Here is a 9868-nt window from a genome sequence, read left to right on the forward strand (position 1 = left end):
TGTTCTAGGCTAGGCCTATGCTTTTCCCTTTTGGACCCCTTCCCTTCACTCAATTTTTGAAATTAAACTTTCCCCTATTTCCTAACATCCCTCCCTACTTCCCAAACTTTCCTCAAGAATTTAGAAGCCCCTTATCTCCTTCATTTCCCTTCATTTCGACAAATCCCCTCTTCCACACATCGGGGTAGGTTTTACTAAAATGATGTTTTTGAGTAAGGAAAGATGAATTTGGAAAAACTAAGAGAGGTTTCTATCCAAAATAGGCCAAGTAAGAAAAAACTCCTTCACTTTTTACACAGGTGTCATGGTTTTAGAGAAATGTCAAAAATACAGTTGCCTCAGGAGAATTGATGCACCTCTGAAGTGACTTTGGGAAAATCAAGATTTATCCTAGCGTGGTTGGCCAAATGACTTTCTTGATGATTCAAATGATAACTAGACACAAATATATTTCCTATGAGCTATCATGAGCTCAATTTGGGGTTGAGTAAGACCTTAAAAATTTGACTGCAACAGCACTCTGCCTTTAGGCAGCCTCATTTTGCACATTTTGACCAGTCTTGGGAGATTTGAATTTTGACAGGGCAAATGAACTCCAAATTGAAAAATTCAAGTTGGTTTGGAAAGTAGACTCAATAAGATTTCCAAAGAGCTATTTTTCACTCAATTTGGACAACAGAAAGGCCCTCAAAATTGTTCTGCAAAAAGATGCTAGGCATAGAAATTTTTAACACAAGGTTTTCTGCTCTATGCGCCACGCCACGTGGTGCTCGCTTTTGCTAGGAGCCTCCAAATGAAAAAAACTCAGAATTTTTGAATTTGGCATGAAAAAGCGTGCTTTCCTACTAATGGCCAAGAAATTTTGACAGGTTTGGAGCCCTAAAAAAGGTCAAAAACACTCAAAAAATGACCTTACTGCCCCTATTTTGACACACAGGAAGCAGTGTTGAGAAAACTGAATTTTGGAGGGGCAAATGGAAGCCAAATTAAAAAATTCCACTTGTATTGGAAATTACACAGGTATAAATTTCCAAAAATCACACTTGTAGAAAATTTAGACACCAGGAAGGCCTTCAAAAGTGGATCCAAACAGGCACTATGCATAGAGAAATCAGGCGCGACGCATAGAGGAAATTTGGACCAGTTTGACCAGGAATGCTCTGCTTTTCTCCTAGCTTTGGCTAGTTTGACTTTTTCACTTTCCTAATGGAAAATTTGTAATGTAATTTGATGTACATTGATGGATCATGATGTAAATATGTTAAATTTTCACTTGTAGATGTAGATTCATCAGTTTAAAGGGTGTTTGAGACTGAATGAATCAGTTCCCTTGTTTCTAGAGGCATGTTGTTCTATTGCCTAATTTCTAGTTCTCAGTTTAGAATTAGTTGAAACAGCTCCTAAACATGTGTGATCGACCCCCAGAGGCAAGGATGAGCTATGATTGTCTATATTATGTTTTTTTTCAGTCACTAGCATGGTTGGACTTTTGAGAAAGCTTTGAGCTTCATTATACACTCATACCAGCATTTTGGCTAAGGAATTGAGACCAGGGTTTGCAGCACTCTTTGGGATCCATGTGGCAATTTGTCTTGGTACAATGCTTTCTTTGTAATTCTGAATTTGCTTATGTGTTATGTATGCCATTCTCTATCTGGTTTCTTCTTAACTAAACAAACAAGAGTGTAAGTAGAATCCATTGAAATTGCAGTGCTCTGCTTGAGGTTTGCTTTAGTTTCTTGATGTTTTCAGCTATTTGGAGAGGATCCATGACTTTCCTTTCCCTCTTCATCTCCTCATCTATCTAATCCTTCCATCTCATTCAAATTGAAGTGCCAGAAATAATTACCTACCTTGCCTCATTGATATCTCTGCAAGACTGAGCCTCATTCCCCGCACCCAAAATCTACCTTTCCATATGAGCCAAAAAAAAAACATTTTATCAAATCAAACTCTCTTGCACTTATACCTAGCCTAAGATCAGTAGATATTTCAGTCATCTCAAGACCTCATCGATCATAATTTGCTGAGATTGACCCGGAGAGAGCCCTCTCCTGACCTGGTAGGGCTAGCTACCAGGCTGAGCATGGTTTGATGTTGGCCCTGGATCCTACCTTTTCAGCCTGAGGTAAATTAGGAACTAACAGATAGCTCGTGAATAATGTGACACTTGCAATTTTGTTTAATTCTTGTCACAATAAGTCAAATTAGACCCTTCATCAAATCATCATGTATAAGCATATCACATCCAATTAGCTCAAAACTCAACCATCATAAATAAAAAACATAGATTATGTTCATAATTTTGAAATTAAAAACGGAAATGAAATACTAAAACTTATCTTTAAGTTGTTCTTTTCTTCTGCCATTTTTCTTTGTCCTTTCCATACACACACTAGATCAATTACCCAACTCAGCAAGCATTTGGTGCCTTCTCTTCTCTTCCACATGTAGTATTAGCAACAAGGGAATCCAAAGACTATACTTCCTCTACCCTCAATATCAGCAACAACTGTATCCAGAGACTATATTGCCTCTACCCTCATGAGCAATAAGAGTATCCAGAGACTATACTGCATCTACCCTCAATATCAGTAAAAGGGTATCCAAAGAGTATACCACCTCTTCCCTTAGTATCAATAGCAAGGGTATCTAGAGACTATACCACCTCTACCCTCGGTGTCAACAACTCAAAATTAGTTTCTTCCCAAATTTTCCTTGGCTCCAAGGAATACTATATCAACCCACAACGTCTAGGTAACCCAATTTGTTACAAGGCCCAAACCCACAACCTCTAGGGAACCCAAGCTGTCACAGGGCTCCAGAGATCCTTCCCCAACCCATAGCCTCCAGGGATCCCAAGAACCAATCCCTTCACAATATGTACACATACACACAATGAAAAACACAATGCATACATGTACACATAGTACAACACACCGAATACAAATGTCACAATACAACGACTACACAATACGCATGACATAGTATAACATGTACATAGCACACCATGTACACAACAAAAAATGTACACAACATTAGTACTGCACATCCATAGACCACACCATGTCTACTAGTTGACCTAGCCTCTAATGTCTTTCCCAAAACTTACTGCACGCATCCACAACCCAAGTCCCAAGTTTGTGGCTCTTTTTACTATCCATGCTTGTACCAGCATGTCGCATATCATACTACTTTCATTCTGCTAATGTATCCTTCAACATTGTATGTCCATAACATAAACATAGTCATAGTTATAATCACATACTATCAAAATCATATCCATGTGATACTAACCTCATAGACCTTTCAGGGCTACTTTCCCACTTGATTCCTTATAAAACCAGGAACCTTTTCATGCCATTCACCTACATAAAGCAAACATTCTTCCACAAGAATGATCCCTGATGATCCTATTATATAATGGAAATCATACATACATATATATAATCATTAACATAATCATGATTACTACACAATTACTAATGTTCATAAGATAAAGGTTAAGAGAACTTCCTTCATCCATGCAATGCATGCACAACATTTCTCAACCTAGCCAAGGCATTTGATACCTCAAATACATTTACTTTACCTTTCATGTTAAATTTCCCATGAATGTCCTGTCGGTTGTCATATTTCTGCCTTCAGCTACCCTTTATTCAAGCACTGGGCTTCATCCAAGTCTCATATTACCTGTTGGGTTTCACTCAGCTCTCCCTGAGCTCCATTACCTTCCTCTTTCCCCAACCAATTCCCAAGACCCTAAAAACATAAAAGGAAGAACAAGAATACAAGATAAAGAAAACATGGAAAACCAAATAGAAATAAAACACCACAAACGAAGTGGCATGGTCATGCACCAATCATAGTAAAAACCGCAAATTAAGAACAAACAAATCACAAATTACCAAAAGCACAAGAATTTCAATAGAAACCATGACTCAACTCCCATGGTCTCCTAGTGCTTCCAAGGTTTCATCAGTGAAATCTCAGCCCGATCCTTCCTCAATATCTATGGCAATCTCTTTTTCCACGAAATTCCCTTCATCATATTTCCATAAACACACAACTTTTAGTGCATAAATAAATATAACAGTTTACATGTTACCTTTCTCTATTGTACCCATCACGATTCCCTACAACTTAACACCTACATATATCATCTCTCAAGGGATTCCAATTCCCTTGATGAACTCAACTATACTAGAAACCAACTATCATCCCTACATCTAATCAACCATATTCCATGTAGCTTCCTTGGACCCAAAATGTTTCTATGCACTTTAACTTGATCTATTGCTCGGTCTCGGATCATGAGCTTATTCTACTACAGGATGTATTGAGGCTCTGCCTAGAACTCTCCCTCTGGTTCCACCTTCCATCTCGATAATGGATGCATGATGATCTTCCTGCCTGTTATCCATTGTTGCATAGATCTAGGGAGTGCTCTAACCTACATCCCCAACTACCTGTGCCTCTTGAGCAATGTAGAGGTTTGTCATGCTTTTGTTGTACCACTCTGATACAAAGGGAAATCCTTCTTGCGATGATCTCCACCACAGGTCCAACACCGCAATGGTTCTCTACCATTGCCTTTATTCTACTGTTCCACAAGATGAGATCCATGTCCTTGCTCTTATGCATTGAACTTCTTATGAAGTGCCACATTTTCCTTATCACTTGCATCCTAAGATCTTCTTCACTTCTCAAACCATTTTCCTCTAGTCTTCTCATTACACTTCTAGTCACGCTTGAACTCAATCTTGCACTTTGAATATTCACAACAATGCTTCAAATTTCTGATGACTTCCTCTAATGACTGAGGATCATCAAACTCAATCTAATATTTGAATCATAATTGCAGTTTGTTGATTAACCTTTAGATATTTTCTTTCTCATCCTAAGCTCATAGAATTCCTTGGCCTTTCCATCATGATATCTCTCAAATAGGAGCTTCTTACTAAAGAGTCTTTCAAATCATCCCATGCATTCATGCTTCTGCATCTTCTAACTTAGTTAAGTCACCATCAAAAGTAGGAGAATATTGAACTCTTCTTACAAATACTCACTCTTCCTACAATGCTGACGGTGACGATGATGATGTCTCCCAGAAGCAAAACTAGACTAAAATCCATGAGTACTATTCCTCCTCTCAGGTGTATCCAAGAGTCTGCCACTCTTCACTGTATCATAATTGTCCATCTTGTACCTTTTCTAAGACCTACTTCCATATGCACCATTAGTATTTCTTCATGGTTGTCCCCATGACTGATCCCCAGCTATCCCAACTTCTACAAATCTGAAAGGCTCTAGAGGATGACAACATTAACCTCAGATCGCTTTTCTTGAGCTCTAGAAAGCCTTTCATGTGCCTCAATTAATTGCTCATTGTATGCCTTGCAACTCATGATTTTTGCCTTCAAGTTTATCAATGTACCTACTAGATAGAAGAGTCTCCCTCTCCCTTCTGCTTAACTGATCTCTCCTATCCCACCAATGTCTCTTCCGACTTGTACATAGATTCATATGAATTGTACTCAACTATTATGCTCTTCATCCCTAGCCTTATATGGTCCTACAAACATACCATGTTAGATAAACCAAATAGAAGACATAATCAAAATCATACCTCAATGTATCTTAGGGGAGGCTATTACATCTACACAAGTTAGTCCAGATTAGCATGATACATAATAATATCAAGAACTTAACTATCATGCAAGAAACCGCAATGACAATAATTAGAATGCATATGACCACAATGAATATAACAAAAAATTAATTATCCTGCAAGAATAATCGATGCATGTGCATATGACCGCACTAATTAACTAGCATCTATCATGCATGTAAGAACAACAACAATGAAATGACTAGCATGCATATGACTGCATTGCATATTACAAATATTAACCATCATGCATGCATGCCAAACTAATAAACCTGCATGTCAATAGGCATTTACCCCAAGGTCCAGTGTTGTAACCTCACTCTGATACCACCCTGTAACCACCCCACCCCACATTTACTCGCTTTTACAAGCTATACAAGGTAAACATGAGTTGAGAATTACAATGTGTTGTGGGGAAAAATGCCTATGCAGGACGATCCTATCCACCTAAGGTGTGACAGTGCCTTAGCAACAAAGAGATACAGCTATTCTGGTTTCTTCCTTTATGAAATGTGAAAGAGGGGAGATCGATAGACTTACTGTTGTCTTCCGTTTTTCCCTCGATCTAGATCCTCTTCTCTTTGGATGTTCACAGCTACTTGCCTCCTCGCTTGCTCAAGAGAACAGCTACTTGATTCCCACTAGATCACAAGAGAACAGCTACCTGTGACAAGAGAACAACTACTTGTGACAAGAGAAGAACACAACACAAAGGCATATATTCATATTCATAAATGATTCAGGATTAGAAATAAATCAAATACACTAATGCAATCATACAAATACACCAGTATATAGGATCAAACCAAGATAGCTTTATTGATTGATAACAAGGTTCAGGAAGAGATACAACCTAGAGGGCTCCAATCCAGCATCTCCTTCCCAGCAGAATGGAATTCCTTCTTCAGCTCCCTTCAAAGCATTAAGCACCCAATGTTTCCAGTCTCAAACCAACAGCAATTCTTTGCAATAACAAAATTCCAGCCTCTCTGATCTCATGGAGGAGAGATCTATATATAGGGATTTTGGAGAGAGGATGAGTCAGCTTGAGGCTGGTATGAAACTGACTAGTGTCCTCTCCCTCTCTCAGTTCTTGAGTCCACTTGGAGGTTCTTGCTTCCACTTGGAGATTTGGAACCTCTTACTCATCACCAGTCGAATTCCCTGATACAAGTGTCATTTTGGAAGCTTCCTGAGCATTGACACATTGAGAAATGAGCCTGCCACTTGTCCAGTTACGCTCAGCGCAGGTAGCCTTTGTTGCAGTTGACATTCAACGCAGGTAGACAGTGGAGCAGTTGACATTCAGCGCAGATGCTCAATGGAGCAGTTGACATGATCCAGAATTGGCTTGTTTTTGAGTGTTTTCAGGTGGAGAACTTTTGTGAATTGCTGTGGTTTGCTGGCCTTGTTCCTCTAGGGGTAGGAACAACATGTTTAGGGACTTTGGATCCCTTGATTATGGATATTTCATGCTCAATGCTGTAAGGCACAAAAATGTCTATAACAGTTGCCCCCTAAAGTATGAGGCCGTTTATCGGGTGAAATGCTTTATCCAGGAGGGTCCGAAGTTCATCCATTTGCTGGGAGGAGACCTGTAATAAAATACAATACAATACATTATGATTCATACTGCTTTCATGATCTAGCTGAGGTGGGCATTCCCATGCTCAGCTTTATAAATTCATTTTTGTACATAGAACAGACGATCGTCTGATGGTAGACTGATAATTTTGGCGAAATTATCATCCTTTGAGTAGGATGATCATCTGCTGCAATGATGTACATGTCAAATGTCTTTATTTTTCCTGAATATATATCGCAGCCCGGATGGATGAAACTAGATCCGGGGTCTTCAAACTCGTTCGATCTTCACTCTAAGTACAAGTCGATCCATGTGAGAATTGCGCTGAAGTCGAACATGGAAAGACATCGCTTGATTACCGGCCAATGATGTAAACCGTTAACAAGCGCGAGAGGAATCACCGATAATGATAATGACCCTCAAGGTACTGCAGTACAATTCACGTGGTGTGAATAAAGGACTTGGCGTCGAACACCACGCAAAATCTCCTGGTCGAAGGTCATTGATGTATACCTGTCGCCGGAAGTGAGAAACTTGCCATTGAGGCATGCAAGCTTCAAAGTACTGAAGGGGGTTGTTCCTAGATCAACTTCTTGGATAATGAGCTGATGTCGACAAGAAGCGATCCGTCAAAGGAGGGCCTTAATGAATCCCACATCAGTGACACGGAACGGAGCTAATGATTTTAATGGAGGTGAAAACGATCTGTGACATATGATTCAGGGTGGCGGTCATGAATGGATGAAGGATAATGTATGGCAGTGGATGGGACCCGGTTGACTCTTTCTGAACGACTTCTCTTGAACATATGGCGACACTGATGCGATGGATTGGTAGCATTACCCCAAGTATGGATGGTATGGCGAGACCATGGTGATGTGACCGGTGAATGAAACAACCCAACCCGATTGTGGTACGGAGGAAAAGTGTCATGTTCAAGAGCGACCTGCTACCATCAAAGTTTTCTTGATTTTCTCCCAATTTTTCCCCAGTCATTGCTGACCAGTACCTCTTTATTTTTGTCAAGCTTGAGGAGGATAACATATGCTTGTTCTATGACCTGCCCTTCGGGCAAGCCCATCACTATGTTTTAACGAGCCTAGCGATAGTGAAACTCGTTCTCGTCTAAAGGCAAGTTTGTCGTCATTTAGTGATTTTAACGAGTCTAACGACAAAGACAACTCGGTCCTTTTCATTTTTAGAGAGTCTGAAAAGGTACATAAAGTTAACTCCCAAATTCCTTTTTCGTCATCTAATCCCTTAAGTCCGAAAAAGTATAAAACAATACAGAAGGGATGAGTTTTCGATAGTTTTAACGAGCCGAACAAAACAAGCGCTCGATCTTTTTGTGCAATAATCCCTCAGGTCCAAAAAGATTAAAATCTAGAGGAGGGATAGCACTTCCGGTCGCTTTAACGAGCTGGAAGGCCAAAACTCGGCAATCTTTTCATATTTTTCGAGTCAATTGAAAAGAGCTTAAAGAAGACTCGTCTTTTGAGGAACGAGTGATGAACAGGGGTAGCAGCTGATTCCAGGTACAGGTTGGAATTTTCCAATCACGGCAGTGTCACAAGGACGGCTAGGTGGAATCACTCTTCGCAGTTGTTCCTCAAAATGGGTAAACAATCAAATGGAGGTAAACGATCGGCCAAATGAAAAGTGGAGGTGACGGTGCAAACACGACCAAGGCTTTTATGGTTGATCAGGTTACATACACAATGGTTATTTACCGGAATAGGTTCATTTTTTAACGAGCTTGAATGCACCAAAACACTGCTCGGACTTATGTTTATTTTTTAACGAGCATGAACTATGTGCTAAAACTGCTCGGATCTCGCTTTTCTATTTTTTAACGAGCATAAATTCCGCGTTAAAACTGCTCGATTATACCAGTCATATGATAAGATTGTCTCATTGGAGATCGCTATTTTTTTATTGGAGCTTCATCTCACCACGCTTTGCTCCACATCCTTTCTTTATGCAAGCTCGGAAACGACTAATCCTACGAGTTTAAAGGGTTAGACCTACAGGTTTAAAGGGAGGACCTAAAAATTTAAAAAATAAATAGTCGCCCCTTGCTTACACTCCAAAAGGTTTGCATGCCCCCAGGCATAAGACAGAATTTCAAGGTTACCTCTACTTCTTTTCCACTAAAACTTTCGTTTTACCGAGAGAGGCTTACCTCTTTCAGGTTACCCAAAGATTGTCTCATTAGTAGTTTAAACAAAACACTTCCTCGGCAATGCCTACCGAAATAGACAAAGGTGAGTGAAAAATAGTTTATTCCACTCACATAACTTTGACAAAAGAATCCTATTCTAGAACAACCCCTCTTCCTCTACGGACGGGGTACGGACTAGTCATATTCTCCCGCGGAAACCTACCCTATACCCAAAGTTCTCTGCCGAAGCAGACCAGGACGCATGCCCCCTGGGTTCCAGTCATATCCTCCCAGATTACTCGCGCTCATCAGGAGGACGGACCGTGGGTTGAGACACTTCTTTCGTGAACAGACCATTTAGGGATGGTATATGACTATTTGCGATGCGTGATCCGGGGAATGAAAGTTGGTCCACGAGCTTGACCATTCTTCCTTCATGCGGAAAACACAT

The sequence above is a fragment of the Pinus tabuliformis genome, chromosome 3_2 (genome assembly GCF_031772625.1).
Source record: "Pinus tabuliformis cultivar Carrire ecotype Pingquan chromosome 3_2, CPIR1, whole genome shotgun sequence".
NCBI lineage: Eukaryota > Viridiplantae > Streptophyta > Pinopsida > Pinales > Pinaceae > Pinus > Pinus tabuliformis.